Source organism: Armigeres subalbatus, chromosome 3, assembly GCF_024139115.2.
Source record: "Armigeres subalbatus isolate Guangzhou_Male chromosome 3, GZ_Asu_2, whole genome shotgun sequence".
Classification (NCBI taxonomy): domain Eukaryota; kingdom Metazoa; phylum Arthropoda; class Insecta; order Diptera; family Culicidae; genus Armigeres; species Armigeres subalbatus.
In genome coordinates this window covers 318,092,414-318,112,009 of record NC_085141.1, presented here as the reverse complement: position 1 = coordinate 318,112,009, position 19,596 = coordinate 318,092,414, and positions in this window count along the sequence as shown.

Sequence of the window (19,596 nt, the reverse complement as noted above, 5' to 3'; positions counted from 1 at the left end):
GCAGATGTGACTGGCTAGCCACGAGATTGCCAACGGCTGCCCCAAATGGGGCAGGAAATACTTATTCTGGTTTGTTGTAGACGGATGGATGTTGGGTCGTCCCAACATTCATACGTACATACGTACAGGCATACGTACAGCAGACAGCGACTTTCGAGGGAGAGCAGATCAGTTTCCTTCTAACGACACAGTATCGAATATACGTAACTTGGGGTTAGCCCTAATCGTCGGGTAAACACCGCAAGATGCCAAAGTGCCCCAACGGGGGCGATAATACCTATTTATTCAGGACCTACTGTCCTTCTACGGCCGGTTGATCATCTCGAATGGGAAGAATACAAATTTATATGCTCTGAGATATGACCTATCTTTCGTATGGACCATGACAACCCTTACGTTCCCGTCAGCACCTGGATGAACCTCCGTGACTCATCCCAATTTCCATTTCAGCGGTGGAACGTTGTCTTCCTTCAACAGAACCATTGTTCCAACAATGAGGTTATTCCTGGTTCTCGTCCATCTGTTACGACTCTGTAGACTTGATAATTAATCCGACGACCAACGTTTCCAGACTTTCCCACCGTCCAACTCACTACAGCCCAGCTAGACCTTCTACAAGAAACACTCCTGCTCAGAGTAGTTCAACAGCGAAACGAGCCAATAAAACCCAAATTCAACAACCTCATCTACAAGTCCGGTTACATGGTTCTAATCTGTAAGGATCAAGAGACTGCTGAGTGGTTAAAGAGAATATCCCCATCCATGAAACCCTGGGAAGGTGCAGAGCTGATGGCAATGGACGAAGTGGCGATTCCACGTACAGAGATGATCCGAGCATTCTTCCCACAAAGCTCCAGCTATGATGACGACCGAATAAAGGCTCTCATAGAAAGCCAAAATGACATTCCAACAACTAATTGGCGTATTGTGAAACGATCCATTCTGAAAGATATTCATGTTGAATGGATCTTCACAGTAGAGGGTGCGTCGATGGAAAAGTTGAAGAAGTCCAAATACACCCTCAACTACCGATTTGGTGAAATCCAACTAAGGAAGATTACAGATCAACCGACTGCCGCTACCGCCAATCCGACTGGAAGGCCGACCCAAGAGCAATCTGAGGAGGCCTCCTGTTCAGGCGAGGTTCGGCTAACTGGAAGGCCGACCCAAGAGAAATCTGAGGAAGCCTCCGGTTCGGGCGAGGTTAGTAAATCTCACCCCAAAAGCACCATAAAGGCTAGTCTGTCCGCCTCTAAAGGAAAAGCTCGAAGCTTACATGCGACCCCCTGCTCTAGTGGTACCAAACCAAAGGTATCTAAACAGGGCAAAGGGGGTGCAAAAAGCGACAGTTTGACCACAGAGGCGAAACTGGCGGGCCAGGTTGCTACAGGGAAGACAGAAAACCCAGACTGTAATATCAAATGACATCCTGATGATCCGCAACATCCAAAGCCGGACAGTCGTCGTCCGGAAAAAAGCGGGAACCCCGGAAATGGCGACTAAAGTTCTGCAAGTGAACCTCCACCATGCTGAGAGCGCCACGGGTGTGCTCTGTCGGAGGTTCACCAAAGAGAATTTAACCGTGGCCCTCATTCAAGAGCCATGGGTCAATAAATCCAGAATACAAGGTATTCCACAACACTCATGTAAGTTGGTATATGATGACAGCCAGCTTTCTCCTAGAGCGGCTATTTTATTACATAACAACTGTAAATACTTTCCAATTTCAGAATTCATAAAAAGGGACATCGTAGCGGTCAGGATGGAGGTACCTTCCGCCAGAGGGAGTAGAGAGATCTTGGTGGTCTCGGCATACTTCCCAGGTGACGTGGACGAAATCCCTCCTCCAGAAATAGCTGCGCTCGTAGCCTACAGCCACCGACACAACATCCCCTTCGTCATAGGGTGCGACGCAAATGCACATCACACCGTATGGGGAAGTACCAATATAAACACCAGAGGTGAGTACCTGTTACAGTTTCTCTCTTCCAAGAACATTGACATTTGTAATGTTGGTGACAAGCCCACGTTTGAAAACTCCATTCGTCAGGAAGTTTTGGACTTGACTCTCTGTAGTCCCCCTGCCTCTGATAAAACAACAACTGGCATGTTTCTGAAGAAATATCAATGTCAGACCATAAACACATCATCTTCGAATGGGAAGGGGTCTAACGATGGAAAAAAATGTTTAAAGATCCTAAGAAAACTGATTGGGAATCCTACTCAGCTATCCTACGATCCGAAGAGTACATCATAGAAAGTCACATCAAGTCCATAACACAATTGGAAGATCCGTCCAAATCCATTAAAAACAAAATCCTTAACGCCTACCAAGAGAGCTGTCCAACTAAATCAACTAGTTCGAGTAGAGACGTTCCATGGTGGAATAAAACTCTTGAGATGATTAGGAAAACTGCGCGTAGGGAGTTCAACCGTGCTAAGCGAACCGGCGATTGGAGCCTATACAGAAAGGCCCTGACGAACTACAACAAAGAAATAAGGTCAGCCAAACGGAAATCGTGGATTCTAATGTGTGAAAGCATAGAGAATACACCCGTAGTGGCCAGACTCCAAAAAACTCTTTCAAAAGACCACTCCAATGGTGTGGGTAGCCTCCGAAAGACGGATGGTTCGCTCACTGTAGAGCCTAGCGATACACTGAGCGAATTGTTAAAGATCCACTTCCCTGATTCAATCCCTGAGTCGAGCATCGGCGACCAAGGCACTGGAATTGCTGTCTCAGATCCACAAGAGATCCAATCATGGGTTTCTGGATCTAAAAAGACGCAATAAAGGTTGCAAAGGAAGCTTTCACTCGGGCCAGGGTTGAGAGGGCTGTGAGATCTTTCGAGCCATTTAAGTCTCCTGGCATGGATGGAATATTCCCAGCGTTGATCCAAAAAGAGGAGAAAACACTGGTTCCACCCTTGGTTGAGATATTTAAGGCGAGTCTGATTTTGGGGCACATACCTAACGATTGGCGTCAAATCCGGGCTGTCTTCATTCCGAAGGCAGGCAAGAGAGATAAAACCAACCCCAAAGCATTCAGGCCGATAAGTTTATCCTCTGTAATGCTCAAAATTATGGAAAAGGTACTATGCGAGTACATAAATCACAAATTTATGAAAGCAATGCCTTTGTCAAAAAACCAATTCGCTTATCAAAGTGGAAAATCTACGATCTCGGCACTACATACGGTAGTTCAAAAATCGAAAAAACACTTAATGCAAAAGAAATTGCTCTTGTAGCATTTCTTGATATTGAGGGCGCATTCGATAACGCTTCTTATTCGTCTATAGGGTCAGCAATGTTGAGGAGAAAATTCGACCCATGCATTGTTACCTGGGTACATGCTATGCTAGCTAATCGGAAAATCTCCTCTGAGCTTAGCGGTTCATACATCACTGTTAAAGCAACAAGGGGGTGTCCGCAAGGCGGAGTGCTTTCTCCTTTGTTGTGGTCACTGGTGGTGGATGAGCTTCTAGACAGCTTAGAGAGAAGAGGCTTCGAAGTGGTTGGGTATGCTGATGACGTTGTCATTATTGTACAAGGCAAATTCGAAAGTGTTATCGTGGAAAGAATGCAATCTGCCCTAAATCACACTTTTTCCTGGTGTCAAAAGGATCAACTAGGCATAAATCCTACAAAAACATTCCATTATCCCTTTCACCAAACGGAGAAAGGTACAACTGAAACCCTTTTCTTGAATCAAACACAATTAGTTTATTCAAGTGAAGTAAAATATCTAGGTGTCATACTCGACGCAAAGCTTAATTGGAACTCTCATCTCCAATCAGTTGTGCAGAAAGGTCTCAATACACTTTGGGTTTGTTCAAAAACCCTTGGTAAAAGATGGGGCCTAAAACCAAGTATGATCATGTGGATATATAAAACCATTGTCCGTCCCAGGACAACTTACGCTTCCCTTGTCTGGTGGCCTCTGGTGCAGTTCGTAGTACACCCACTTTGGCCCTAGACGCAATGCTTCACCTGCCCCGGTTAGATCAATTCATAAAGCTGGAAGCGGAAAAAAGTGCTCTAAGGTTAAAGAGAACAAAAACACTGCTGTCGGGAGACCTTACGGGTCACCTCAGCATATTAAATGAATTTGCCATAAATCCCGCAATAGGAATTTGTAGTGACTGGATGGAAACGGTAGTCAATTATGACTTACCTTACGATGTGTTCATTCCTTCCCGCCAGGAGTGGGAAGGAGGTGGACCAGCGTTCCAACAGGCTCTATAAATTTCTTCACAGATGGTTCGAAAATGAATAATCTGACAGGATCCGGAATCTATGGCCCTACAACAAAATGTCTGTCCACTTAGGACAGTGGCCCACAGTATTTCAGGCGGAAATATATGCAATATTAGAATGCGTGTTATTATGCCTGAGGAGAAAGTATAGATTTGCAAAAATATGTATTTTCTCTGACAGCCAAGCGGCACTTAAGTCGCTTAATAACTACACTTGTAACTCAAAGCTAGTGTGGGAATGCATTCTGGCTTTGAAAAACTTATCCATACGCAATCGAGTCTACCTATATTGGATCCCAGGACATACGGGTCTAGAGGAAACGAGATTGCTGATGAGCTAGCCAGGAATGGATCTAATGAAAGGTTCATTGGCCCTGAGCCCTTCTGCGGGATCTCAGACTGCTCTGTAAAAATGGAACTGAACAAATATATGGTCAGTCAAATCACATCAAACTGGAATGCACTTCCCCATACGAGCCAATCCAAAAGGCTCGTAACGATTAACCCCAAGAAAACCCAACAACTATTAGGTCTCAACAAAAGGGATCTCAACATCTACACCGGTCTAATAACTGGACACTGCCCCTGCAGATACCATCTACAAAAGATCGGAGCAATCCAAACCTCAAATTGCCGCTTCTATGACGAGGAGAGAGAAACATCAGAACACATCCTCTGCTATTGCAGTGCACTCACCCAACGTAGGTTCAAAGTTCTCAGCAAGCCCTTTTTAGGGCCTGCTGACATATGGATCTTATCCCCCAAGGACGTGGTTGGCTTCATAAAGCTAGTCTCGCCAGAAAGTCACATACTGTAACTCAGGATCTCTATTCATCAATAATAGATGGTCTTGAGTTCAGTCGATACCAAGGTATCTCAGTGACAAACATGTTACTGAGATAACTTGCGTATTTAACAGCAAAAGGGTATATCACAATAGTCCTAAAATCTGGACGCAGTGATCTTCACCCGACAAACGAGGAAAAAAAAAGGAGGAACGTTTCCAGATCACCTGGCTGTATTGCTGAACCCGCTGCCATCTGCTGTGCCTTTTCTCTAGCAGCTCGCTGAGATTTGGTTCAGCCACTGCAGTGAGCGGTCGCTGGATGAGGAAGTGCCCCGGCGTTAGAATCTTCAAATCCGTAGGATCGTTGCTCATTGGAGTTAACGGCCTCAAATTAAGGCAAGCTTAAATCTGTGCGACGACAGTATGCATTTCATCGCACTTCAGCATTCAGTTTCCTATTACTTACTTTACTTACTTATGAATCCTGTACACTTCCGGTGGTGCAAAGAGCCGACTTGAAAGATCTCCATCCTGAGCGTTGCCCAGCTATCGCTTTAACCTGTTGCCAGGTTTGATTTTGGTCAACTTCTTTAATTTCTTTATTGAGGCTTCGCCGGCATGAGCCTCTGGGTCTGCCTCTGCTGCGATGTCCCGCTGGGTTCCAGTCTAATGCTTGTTTACAGATTTCGTTTCCGCCCCTACGTAGAGTGTGACCGACCCAGCCCCACTTTCGATCCCCAATTTCTGTTGCTATCGGCCTCTGTTGACAACGACGATGAAGCTCGTTGTTTGAGGTCCAGTTGTGAGGCCACCAGGCCCGAACTATATACCACAGGCATCTGTTAATGAACACCTGCAGCCGTTGAGTGTTCACCACTGATACACGCCATGTTTCGCTAGCGTATAACAGCACAGATATCATGTTAGAGTTGAAAATACGTGTCGCGACGAGACCCCCCTGGTACTGGTCAACTGTGACTGGTCAAGCTATTAGTCTAAACTGTGACCAAATAACCAGTTGCGGATGATCGTATGAAGGAGAGATGAAACTCGCTATCGATGATGATGGACTCCGACGAATGGGACCAAAAACAATAAGTGGGAAGAATTGCAAATCATCCAGGTACTACGAAGTTGGTGTGATTCTCTACAAACTAAATCTTATTATAACAGTGATTAAAACCTAAAATTCTTAAATTTAATATACGGCTAGATCAACAAAAATCCACGGCATATGTTGCCTATAGATTAGTGATTACCGTAACTAGATCTTAGATTAATAGCGTGAAATATTCCTAAAGGATACCTACTCTCTATCTTAAGCTAAACCTACATTGCCTCTGGATTTGGTGAAGTTAGGTGTCTATAAGACCAATTGAAATCAGTAAACAAAACATAAACGGCATCGAGAAGTGATACGATTCTTGATATCGTAGGTCACCAAATTTCTAAAAGCTTACCAAAGCAAAATCTGCGGTCTGCTATACGGATTTGGAAACCCCCACAACAATACGTATTTTGGTGCGTTCACTTATCTGCCTGTTTTTCCAGATATTTATTAAACTCGCAATAGCAGCTCTTGCTTTTTTGATCCGTGCGCCTATGTCGATCTTGTTATAGCCGTCTGACGCCATTTGGCTACCAAGATATCGAAAGCTTTCAACATTCTCCACTGGTTGCCTGGCTACTGTGAAACTGGAAGGAGTCACCGTGTTTACATCCAACGATTTAGTTTTGTTGTCGTTGATGACTAAACCGGCGCTCGGCGAGGTCGTTGAGCTTACTCTGCATGTCAGAACCCCATTGCGCGAGGAGTGCAACGTCATCAGCCAATTCGAAGTCGTTTAGGTGCTCCATGGTTAAAGGCTGCCATAACAGCCCGCGGTTTGGTTCACGGTCAATCGCATCTACCAGAATCTCGTCGATTACGATGAGGAACAGTAACGGTGATAGAATACATCCTTGCCTCACACCAGCTACGACCCGGATAGGGTCGGAGAAGACCCCATTGTGCAGCACTCTACACGAGAAGGCATCGTACTGTGCCTCGATGAGGCCGATAATTTTCTCAGGAACTCCCTTGCGTCTCAGGGCGCCCCACATATTCTCGTTATTGAGACGGTCGAAAGCTTTTTCGTAGTCAATGAATACCAAGTACAGGGACTCTTGGAATTCGTTGACCTTCTCCAGAATGATATACGGAGCATGACAATATGGTCCACACAGCATCTTCCGGCACGGAATCTGGCCTGCCGCCGCCGGAGAGTCGCATCGATCTTCCCCTGTATCCGGGCTAGAATAAGTTTGCATAGAACTTTGAGAACGGTACACAGCATCATAATGCCCGCCAGTTATTGCATACAGTCAGGTCACCCTTTTTGGGCACCTTCACTAAGATACCTTGCATCCAGTCGACCAGGATGGCTGTTTGAATATCCAGCAGTGATGGAGCTTTGGTATTGACGCGTGTTATACGTCGGATCCTAGGTACTTGACTGGCTGGCACTTGAAAAAGTTGTTCGAAGTGCTCGAACCAGCGTTTCAGCTGGTCAGTTGGGTCGGTCAATAACTGATCATTCACGTTTTCTATTACTCTCCACATATGTCCTTTCACCGACTTCACTGCGGCTTCCCACAAGCCGCCTAAATTGGGAGATCTGGCGGGAATGAACTTAAACTCAATTGAGTCTAGAGCCGCTACCGTTGACACTCAATCCTGGAACTGATCTTGCCGAAAAATGTTGTGTAGCTCGTACAATTGTCTTCGCGCTCAAACAAAGTTGGTAGCGATGTTATGAAAACTCATATGTGAATATGTACGTTATGTGGAAGATATTGATTTGAAAAATGTATTGGAGGTAACCACTTTCCCTTCGGAGGTCCTTCGTAGCTTAGTTGGTTAAAGCACCAGTCTAGCGTACTGTAGGGTCATGGGTTCGAGTCCCATCGAAGGGAAAGTGGTTACCTCCAATACATTTTTCAAATCAATATCTTCCACATAACGTACATATTCACATATGAGTTTTCATAACATTGTAAATTAACGTCCAAGTCGGGTGGTTTAATCCCCGGAAATAGGCAATTACCTTTGATTGAACCGAAAGTTGGTAGCGTTGTCGCAAAGTATCAGGACTGGCCTTCAGTGGCTTGTGGTGAGCCTCCTGAGTGCGGCTAAGAAAGCATCGCTGGTGAGATCCATAACGACCTATATATGCACGGCCTCTTAGGTTAAACATACGAACAGACAAAGGTAGCACTTGACCGGTGCCCCAATAATCTATGCCAACACGCTGGAATGTAGGTGCTGGGGACACTCGTTCGAGAGGAAGGTCCCCCATCAGCTGATCATGCACGCGTGGCCTTGCTCTAAAGCACCTAACGCACTCGTGTAGGACCCTTCTAACGAGATTCCGGACGTTCAGCGGCCAAAATCTTTCCCGAACGAACGCTATCATCAACAGAGGTCCTCCATGAAGTAGTCGATGATGATAATCAATCAGAATTAACTTAGTTCACGGGTGATGGCTATCCAAGATCATTGGATGTCTTTGACCTGGTGAGATCGGAGTATTTCTAAGCCGGCCACTAACACAGATTATCCCATCGATCATAACAGGGTGAAGCTTGTGTAGTTTTGAAGTTGGTCTTACTTACATTTTAGCTACAATATCTGCCAATTCTAGTGGAAAGCATTCCGATTGGACTAGCTTCACCAACGCTAGCAGCACCGAGTTGTGTTCATCAGCACTCAGTGATTCTGTCCTCCGTTTCTGGCTGTTTCCTTGTTGACAATTGGTAGAAAACCGACGTATCCAGGCGATCAGTCAAACAAGGTTTAACAAAGAAGAACGAAGTGTGAATACATCACTTGGAGGAAGAGCTTGAAGCGCTGCGGACACAAGGGGTCTCTACTCCAAAGTTACCGAGTCGTGTTGCTGCTCGTGGACCCGCAGGGTGAGACGAGATCCAATACTTGACAATTGTTGAATCCGTCCAAAATAAAACAGGCGCTGAAATCTCCAGACTGCCTTTGACGTTCTTCCGTCCAAGTTAACACAGCGTAAGTAGACGACAGTTCAGTAGGCCTTGTCGCTAGCATCGCTTTTGAACTCTAACCAACGTGAATGCAGATCGGCGCTCAGCAGTTCATCCCATGTGTATTTTGCCTTCCAAAGATCTTGCAGGAATATCTTTCTCTGAATTATTACTGGACCTACTAGTCCATACGGGTCGAACAGGCGTGCTATTTCGGATAACACAATCCGATGGGTAGCATGCCCTTCAGGTTTCCAGTGCGGTACGCTGAACCCCGATATGAAGTCTGTGTTGGTCTGAACAAAGGCCACTAGACCACAAAGCTGAAGTAGCTACAGTACCGCGGTGCTCGCAAGGTCAAGGGAATCCGTCCGTCCCGTACAAAGGGGACCCAAACCAAACACACCAAGTTCGTGCGCGATTTGGTCCGAGAGGTTGTCGGTCATGCCCCGTACGAGAAGCGCGGTATGGAATTGCTGAAGGTGTCCAGGGATAAGCGCGCGCTGAAGTTCCTGAAGCATCACCTTGGTACGCACATCCGTGCCAAAAGGAAGCGTGAGGAACTGTCCAAAATTTTAGCCCATATGCGTAAGGCTGCCCACAGGTAAGCAGTGGTCTGTCCGGTTCTTGTAATTTAAGAATTACTACATCCAAAAGCTTCTGTGAAGAGAAAAAAATGCACCTAAATATAAAAGAAAGAAAAAACTTATCTTCTGCCGGTTCCCATGTGAGACCCAGTGTCTGCACGGTAGTCTTTTCATCCAGATTAAGAACTTCGCGCTCGTCTCTTAGATCGGGAGGAATTTCAGCCAGAATCGCTGGATTGTTTGTATTCCATTTTCTGAGGTCGAACCCGTACTCTTTCAGAAGCTCTTGCACGTCTTTGCATAACTGCTTCCCTTCTTCTATTGTGTGTGATCCTGCCAGCATATCGCCAGCATAGCGCTCCGCACCCTCGTCCGCGCACTTGTTCAATCACCTAGTGGCAAGATAAGGCGCAGATGATGTGCCATAGGTGACTGTGAGCTTATACGTCTTCAGTGGCTCCTGACTCGAATCCCTCCAGAAAATCTTGTGCAGCAACTGATCCAATTCTTGCTGCCATACCATTCGGTACATTTTTTCTACGTCTCCAACGACCGCGAACCTATACATCCGGAACCGCAGTAAGATGCTTCGCAGATCATCTTGAATGACCGGCCCAATCATCAAAACATCGTTCAAGGACACGGTATACAGAAAACAAGGTAGGCTCGTTAGAAAAATGACACTGCGAATGTGACGCCTATTTTATCGCCATATGTTGGAGTACAAAAGTAAGGTTAAAAGACTATTATTCTTCCATTTACTTCCACTATTAATAGTTAATAGTGGAAGTAAATGGAAGAATAATAGTCTTTTAACCTTGTAGCATTTCCCCTAAGACGCTCTAAAATAATTAATCATTACAAAAGTAAGCATGCTGCGACCGTAGAGCATCGTCTCGGTCCAGCTTGTGCGAAGATAGCAGTGACGTCACATGTTTACATTCAAACTGAATGTTTACATACGTGATGAGCCTGCCTTGTTTTTTGTATGCCGTGGTTCAAGGACACACCCGTGTAAAAGTGCAATTGAGATTCTCACGTCCGAATGTGTGAGTGGCGATAAACGGAAAACAAACACTCCTAGATGGTGCAACTCAGCAAAGATTGGGTAAAAATGAGTATATTTCCATATATTTTTTGACTCTTTTGAAATCATTGTGATGACCCGATCATTTTTGAGGTTATGAGCAGAAGGAAAACAAACATGTTTTTACACATGACGAATTGCACATTAGTGTGCGAGCGCTAAACGTCACTCATCTCTATGGTTGTTACGTCAACTATGAAATCATGGGCAGCGTATCCGTTGGACAGGATGCATCAAAAACCACCCTAAGTTTGGTTGTGGTGCTATCTGGTTTCAGCACACAGTGATGGGGAATGAAGTATTCCGGAGTCGAGTCCTCGTCGTCCGCCTCTACTTCTTTCATGTACACACTTAACTCATTTCACCGTATTCGGTAAATTTTACCGAAATCTCAACAGCAGAACTGTTCGGTAATTTATTTTACAGATTTTTTGTAATTTTTTCCATTGCTCAACTGTCAAAATCACCGAAAACCAGTTATATTATTTACCGAACAGTTCTGCTGTTGAGATTTCGGTAAATTTTTTCCGAATTCGGCGATTTATTTTAAGTGTGTATGCCATCTGAAGATACTCATGCATGAATGCCGTATACATGGTTTTCAATTCCGAATTGGTATCCAGCCGTTTTCCATAGAGATAAAGCGCTATCGCCCTCGAACTCCCTAACTTCTCCAGAACAAGTTTTTTCTTCAGTAAACGAACTCGAAACTTCCCATCAGGGCTCCTTTCCTTGTAGTCATCTCCTCGAAGATGGCTTCACAAGCAAATTCCTCAAAGAATAAAATAAAAAAATTAAAAAAATTTCGCAAAAAAGTAGTCATCATAGCAATCACTGTCGAGCGAGTTATTAAAAATACAAGAGGGAAGAATAAGACACATCGTTTCGGTAGAAGATGGCCACGAAGCGGGCTATTCCATTGCTGGACCGTGTCCTCGTACGACGCGCTGATGCCCTTACCCACTCCAAAGGAGGAATCGAGCTACCAGAAAAGGCACACATCAATACCAAGGAGGGTACTGTGGTGGCCGTTGGACCAGGACTACGCAATGCGGAAACCGGGAAACATGTTCCATTGGCAGTGAAGGTTGGGGATCGAGTTATGCTGCCTGGCGGTGGAGTCAAAGTTGATCTGGGCGATGGAAAACTGTACCAACTCGTACGGGAGCCAAATATTTTGGGCATCATTGTTGAAAAATAATCGTTTGCGATAAGTTTTATATGAAATCAAATACATTTTTGTTAGCTATTGATGCGATTGGTATAATTTTGTCATAAATTATCAATAAATACTCCTTATAATTGAAGTCTAACACCATCTGGAGAAGCCAGATGGATGGAAGATCCATCTACTAAAAAAATAGTCATTTTCAACTTCACCCCCCTCTGTTTTTTTTTGTATGAAGCTTCTGAAAATTATATATGGATCGTCACACTCCGAGCAACTTCCCTTTTGTACGTTACCTAACTGCAAGAATTATCATGGCAAATTGACAAATTTTAAACGATTCATTGCGGAACACCTGAGGTACCTAGTTTACTTTCGACATTTAACTTTCGATACGGAATTGGGGCAAGATGAATAAATTCCTTAACCAAAAAAAAAATTCCTCTCATTGAATCACCTAAGGTTTGGCACCAATTCAATTTGCACATTCTTCTCAGAAAATGTTCCTCGATCGAATACCTATTTGTCTTTCAGCCACAAAAATCTCTTGAGACAGTCAAATTCAATGCTCTTTCGCGGAAATGCTCAGTCAGACCGCAGCCATAAAACGATGCACAGCACCGGGACATGTTTTCGAAAGCCAATGGAATGCATCGTCGAGCAGCCGGAAAAGTTGTGAACCTGCGACCTACTGGTCGACGACGCGACGCAATGCGATGCGGCGGTGCATTTTCGCAGTTTTGCGAAAATCGCCTTCAAATGGAACAGGAGGGACCATCAGACAAGTCGCGACTGACTGCTTCGACAAACACCGGCAGCAATGCCAAATATCTCAATCATCTGGCCGCAATGTCGGAGTATTTTTTGGTGGGTTTTATTTTTTACGAATGAATTCCGTTTAAATTAATGTCATCCTTTGGGAACACGACAATGAAGGTCAATGTGAAAGGCTAGTGTGTGGATTTTTAGCGTCAGATACACACCAATTTGATGACGGGGAGGCTATCTTTTAGAACCGTTACCACAGTGCCCTTACCTTTTAAACTCTTGATTAATCTTGATTATCCTTTTTATGAGCAATGCAAACTGTTCTACAAAACCAAGCACCTTTTTGACTCACTCGTGATAGTTTGTTAGTGGAAGGAAACAGAAATTAATTCATATCATTTAATTTACGATTTGTGGATTGGATGTCTACACGAAAACTTGTGTGAAAAATGGGTTATTTTCCGTTGGTGCTTGGTTCGGCTTGGTAGAACCCCGGCAATTTGTAGGTCCGTCATTTACCTTTGAACTTTTTATTAACATTGCATAATACAAAGGATTAGAATTCGACTAACTTAAATGAAACATAATTTGATTTTATTGCAAACATAATCGAAACGAGAAAAAAATGGAATTTATTAGAAGGAAAGACATATGTTTTTTTTTTCAGGCTAATCGAAACCTGGTTTCTGTCCACTTCTTGAGAATTAAATCATAGTAATTTGAACAAAACCACAGTCCACTGACAAAATTCATCGAATCGAACAAGAATCATCCAAGTCCAAAAGCGATCATCATCATGAATGAATCACCAAGGCCCAAGCTCAGAACCCACAATTATCAGCATGAGCACTGAGCAGCACTGCATTCCATTCGCGGCCAACGCGGCTTGTATCTAGCCTCGGGGGGCTTTGCAGACTTTATGAACCTGTAATCAAGGGGGTTGCCTTTCAGTTTAACGAACATGCGATCCTTATGAAACACATTCGTCAGTACCTACAGCCCTGCATGCAGGAGGGGGGGATTTTTAACGATGCTGCACTCTTTTGAGACAAGTGTGAATCACTGAATGCTGTCCTATTTTATTTAGCTTGAGGTTGAAAAGAAATGCATTTCAATTATTTGAATATCTTTTCACTAACGTGGAATGCATTCAGGAAGCAAGTCTTTCAAATTTCATAATCACACGTGATGCATTCATAAGCACACATGATGTAAAGAATGGGAATGAATTCAATTATGATTATCTATGTAACAGAGTGTCACAGGTTCAGGCCGTCGATGTATTCAACATCGCTGGAAATTTATGATTAAGTTACTCCGGTCTGCCAGTCTGCAAATAAACTAGGCAGCTTTATTGATGAAGCTGGCTAACGAGAAATATTCACAATGTTGTGAAAACTCATTTGTGACGTTATGTGGAAGATATTGATTTGTAAAATGTATTGGAGGTAGCCACTTTCCCTTCGATGGGACTCGAGCCCATGACCCTCATTTGGCCGAAAAGATCATTTGGCCAAACGGGTCATCCGGTCGAATAGGTCATTTGCCCGAATAGGACATTTGGCCGAATAGGTCATTTGGCCGAATAGGTCATTTGGCCGAATATGTCATCCGAATAGGTCATTTGGTCGAATAGGTCATTTGGCCGAATAAGACATTTGGCCGAATACGACAATTGACGGAATACGACATTTGCCCGCATAGGTCATTCGGCCGAATAGGTCATTTGGCCGAACTAATTAATCAAACGTTCTATTCGGCTAAATGTCCTATTAAGCTAAATTTCCTATTCTGCAAAATGACCTTTCGGAGAAATGGCTATTTGGTCAAATGACCTTTTCGGCCAAATGGTATATTCGGTCAAACAACTTTCGACTTAGTGGCATTCGGCCGAATGGCATTCGACCAAACGGCATTTCCCCATTTTTGAAAAGTTATTAGAGACTATCGAAGGATCGTCTGTTTTTTGTTATTTCAACTTATCTGACTACGCAGTCTTGATTGAAACAATATTTTTAATTGTCCAACCCCGCGTCGAAATGTTAGACAAATTAAAATCTTATTTCAATCTTCAAAGGCTGCGTAGCCAGTTTAAATTGAAAGTTATCAGAGACTTCTGTTTATGAGCATGAGCATGAGCAGGATAACCGTACAATTCGTAGTTGCTACTCCGTGATTGATTAGAACTTGCGAAATTGCACAGGGAACCAATTGAATGGAGCTTGGGTTTAGCTATCATTCTCAATGTGCAAATTTCGGAAATTCAATGCATTTTACTAAGTCAATTACGGCGCCGGCCACGTCCTTACGGTCATCAAGGGAAGGAAGGATTATTAGTTCAACTCTCGTTGCTACTAGAGACCGAGTATACCTCTGCATCTCCACGATAGTCTTAGGATAGGATATTGTGTTAGTATGAAGGGATATATTATCTGGATTCACTTTGGTAAGTGATGCGATCTATGGGATAGGAATATATGAATGAGAATTAGAAGTACTAGAGTAATGAGAAAGTATTAAAGTAAATTCTAATGGGATTCATTTTTTACAATTAGAATTTGAATGCTATTGGATTCTAATACCACGCACACGTCTACCACACCATCGCTACCCGCACATCAACCTCACACATTCTTACTTGTATGAGGCCTGCACGAGCATAGCGACCGTATATAGCATTCGTATGCGGGTACAAATGAATACCAATCTATTTTTACATTTTATTTACTGCTACTAAGTAACAGGCAGCTTTTTATAACAATTCTATATTTAGAATCATATTTGCTAGCAATGAGAATTTGATTCGCAAAGAGATTGAGTTATATGATTATCGAAATTATATAATAGGAAATTGGAAAGGGCCAGGGATCAAACCCTTAATCTCCTGCTTATGAGGCAGAAGCAGTGACACAAGGCCACCAAGCACCCTTAAAAAAAGTTATTAGAGACTTCTGTTTATGCATAAAGACTTTAAGCCTTAAGACTTAAGACTTAAGTGTAGATCCGAGACCTATATGCCAGGTATTTCCGGGAGTACCTTAAAAAAGTGCAGTTGAAGGCGTATTTAATTTGGTCTAATAGATCACTGTTGAACTATTTTCAACTCTTTTGGTATGTAGATTTTAAGGCCTGGATACTCTAGAGAATTCTTGGATAACCTGGAACACAAGGATATTAAAGACATATCCAATTTGATTCTATGGATTGCATAGGGATGGAACCTAGTAACGCGTGTACAGGGTGTTCAATAAGTTCGAATATACTTTCAAAAAATGTTATAAATTGTAATTAAATTATTTCTTTTCCCGGTTACATTTCATTGAAAGTATTGTTTATAAGGAACGTTTGTAACATTTCTTCTGGAATGACCTTTATTTTGTACTTCTTCACGAGCTTCAAACGTTTCTGAAATCCATCGCAAGCGGCACGCACGGTCTGCATGGGCATTTCGTTCCAGATTTTGAGAATTACGTCTTGAACTGGTCCAAGTTACTGACCTTGTATTCGTACAGCTTTAACATAATAAAGGACCAAACAAGAAAGTTAAGAGGGTTCAAATCCGGGAAGTTGGGAGGTCGCAAAGTTTTGTCCAAAAAGTCGATGAAATTGTCCCCATATAAGGCTTAAATCGCATTTTCCGTGTATAAAGGGTTATCGTCCTATTAGAACATGTAGGGCTGATCTCCGTCTTATCACCGGGCCACTGGGGGTATCAATCTTCCCCAAAATCTCAGTTTTGTAGTGCACCGCAATGATTTTGACCTTCAAAAAATGCTGTTTACAATGCCCCAATCCATTTTCACCGCGCGTAATAAACAAACAACAAGTGACAGAATGTCAACACCACACACAACCGTTAGCGTATATATACCGCTAACGCTGACACAAATACTTAAACAGAGTATGTACATTGGGCTTACAAACACAATGATCAAACATTTGTATTCGTACTTATTGAACACCCTGTATACCTTAAAGGCTATACTCCAGGGAATTCTTGAATGACCTGGACAGGAACAGCTATTAAAGGCGTATCCAGTTTGATTGAACAAATCAAATAGGGTATGAATCAGATTTGAAAAGAGATAACAGCCCATTTTTATCATGTGTAGACCTTAAGGTCTATAGTCCAGAGAATTTCTGGATGGCCAAAAGCATGGACATTTTTCAAAAAGAGAAAACAGTCCTTTAGCTACGCATGTAGATCTTAAGGCCTATACTCCAGGAAATTCTAGGATGATCAAGGATGAAACAGTGCCTTCTTATAGGTTTAGTTTTGGACGACAATAATGTTTAACCCTATTCTCTCGGGAGAAAGATTCCTATCAGAGATACCAACTCGGGGAAATGAATGTTTACTCTATAAGGGATTTTTTTTTGTTCGGTATGAACCACTGCCTCCATTTCATTGAACTATTTTCAGCGTCATATTGTCAGCTTCAGTGTTGTACCGAGCCTGGCGATATGACCGGATTTACACCGTTACGCACTACTTCAGAGTATCCATATCCCAGCAGCTCCTCCCCAGCTGTCTGCGAGTCAGGGAGAACTGCCTAGGACGTGGTGGGGTTTAGCAGTGGGCTTGCTGAATCCCTCCAAAAAAACACAAGTGTCCGTAAGCAGACTCTATCAAAGCGACTGTATGCCGCATCAAAAGCTAGATCAGAAAGTGCCATTGGCACATTAGGGTTGATCCCAGTATGATCCTGATTATGGCATACTGGTGCATGATATCCCAAGTAACAATTTCCATGCTTCTTGGATTTATTTAATTCTTATAGCGGATTTATAATAGCAATCGCCATAGCTAGTTGCTCAGTTTTATTGTCAATCTTATTGCTATCAATAAACCTCTCATAAATATGCTGAAAAAGCTTCTAACGTCAAACGCCTATTGCTCTACGGTCGTGATAAACAGCGTAATAAACCCTATTTTTAAAGCTCGATGAAAGCTACAATTTTGGCCGTAATGTGGTCAAATGAATTACCCCCAACAAGGATATTTGTATTGCAATGAGCTTATGACGATGTTTAATAAGAGCAGCATTTTTCTGATCGAAATTTGTGAAGGCCATTTTGAAAATGGAAAAGCATTTCAAATCAGTGAAATTTGTCACTGCAATTCATGATTTGACGATAGTTTTACCGCAAATCCCGAGCAGCACAAGTCAGACACAAATGGTTGCAGCAACTTGATTGTGACTAAATCTGGTCACATATGAGTTGCAGTAACCTATGCGGAACATGCGTGCTGCTAGGGATGCCCAGAACTACATTATTTGGAAAGCGCGTGGTATTCAATCTTATTTTTTTACTAGCTTTCACCAAGAAATTGAACGCGCACTTCATTTGGATAGAAGTGAATAGAAAAACAGACCTGAAAAAAAAATTATAGTCATCCTCATCATGATTGTCATCAACATCAGCAAAGTTTTGTTTCTCTTTTTTTAAAAGCTACATTTTTGACAGCTGCCGCAGCCAAATTCCCTTTTATACGGGTGGCTTAAAAAGGATTTCTAAATACTCTTATAATAGGTTTAAAGTGGTTATATAGAGAGGGCCACTTCGCCATATCTTACTCTTATCGTGGTCATCAGACGGTTGTTGTGTAGTCATGGGTTTTATTGTTTGATCTCATAATTTTATCTTGAAAACCATTCCTAGAGCGGAATAAAACTCAAAATGTTACTTGGGATTGGACCTTGTCTCAGGATATTGGAATATTGTGAACGCGGGGGCTGGTTATTCTGGTAGTCTGCTCATTCTATTCTCTTAGTAAGGCTGGGTGGCACCGACGACGAATGGGCTAATGGTCAGGCTGTCTTCCGTCCCATAAAACCGTGGCGGGCCTTGTAGCACGCGGTACAATCTTGTCGCTCAGTTGCCAGCTGAGTGGGAGTAGGCTCAGATGCTCTTTCCTGACTAGCGCTGATATGTCCCTAAACAAGAAAGTGTCAACCCTCGCAAGGCCTCCCTGCATGCCGCAAGGTATGTGTAGATAACCATGGGATCGCAAAGGCGACTACACCAGCAGGATTCGACAGTAGCCGCAAGGGGGACCCATTAATCATGAGACTTGCAAAAAATACTAAAACGACTAGCAAAGCAGGAGTGGCGACTGGTGGCAAGGAGAATCCTTTCGCCAGACGCAGTAACCTTGAGAGATCTCCCCAAAGATCGCCGGTGGAGGGCGATGGAGAAAACCGTGGAGGGTCTGAGGAGGTGCCGGTTGAAGTGAAGATGGGCGGCCGCACTCTGACCCGCGTCATCAATTCGGTGAAGGCGTATCACGAGGAGCGTGGTGGCCTTACGATGGAGGTGATCACGGATGTCTCAGACGTGATCATGTCGTTCCTGGACAACCGTGTTAATTACAGCAAGGACCTAAAACTTGCTGTTCCATCGCTTTGTGCACTAGTAGTGGAGGCCAAGTCGGTTTGGAGGACCCTACTAGAGGCCAGCAAAGGTGCGGAGCGAGGAATTCGCAAACTCACGAAGGAGCGAAAACTGGCGGAACACCAGTCGGAGAAAGAAAAAGAGGCTAAATTGAAGATTTGCCTCCTGGCTGAAGGGAAACGGTTGGCGGAGATCCAGACCGAGCAACTCCGCAGAAGGATGGTCGTAACAGGGGTGACTCCGAAGCTGAGTAAGCTTGCGCAAGAGGCGAACCTGAAAACAGCTACCGAGAAGTCTGCAGCTCCTAAGTGGGAGAGACGGGAGAAGGTTGAACGGATGGCCGGCCCTCTCAAGCCGGAGAAACCAGTGCCTTCAACAACGAGGACCACTGAAGCTCGCTGGGAGGAAGATCTACCCTGGAGGGAGGTCGTGAACCCCAAGAAGGCGAGGAGGAAACGGCAGCAGGCCGCAAAGCGTACGGCAGGTGGAGCGATGCGCACCACTGCTAAGAA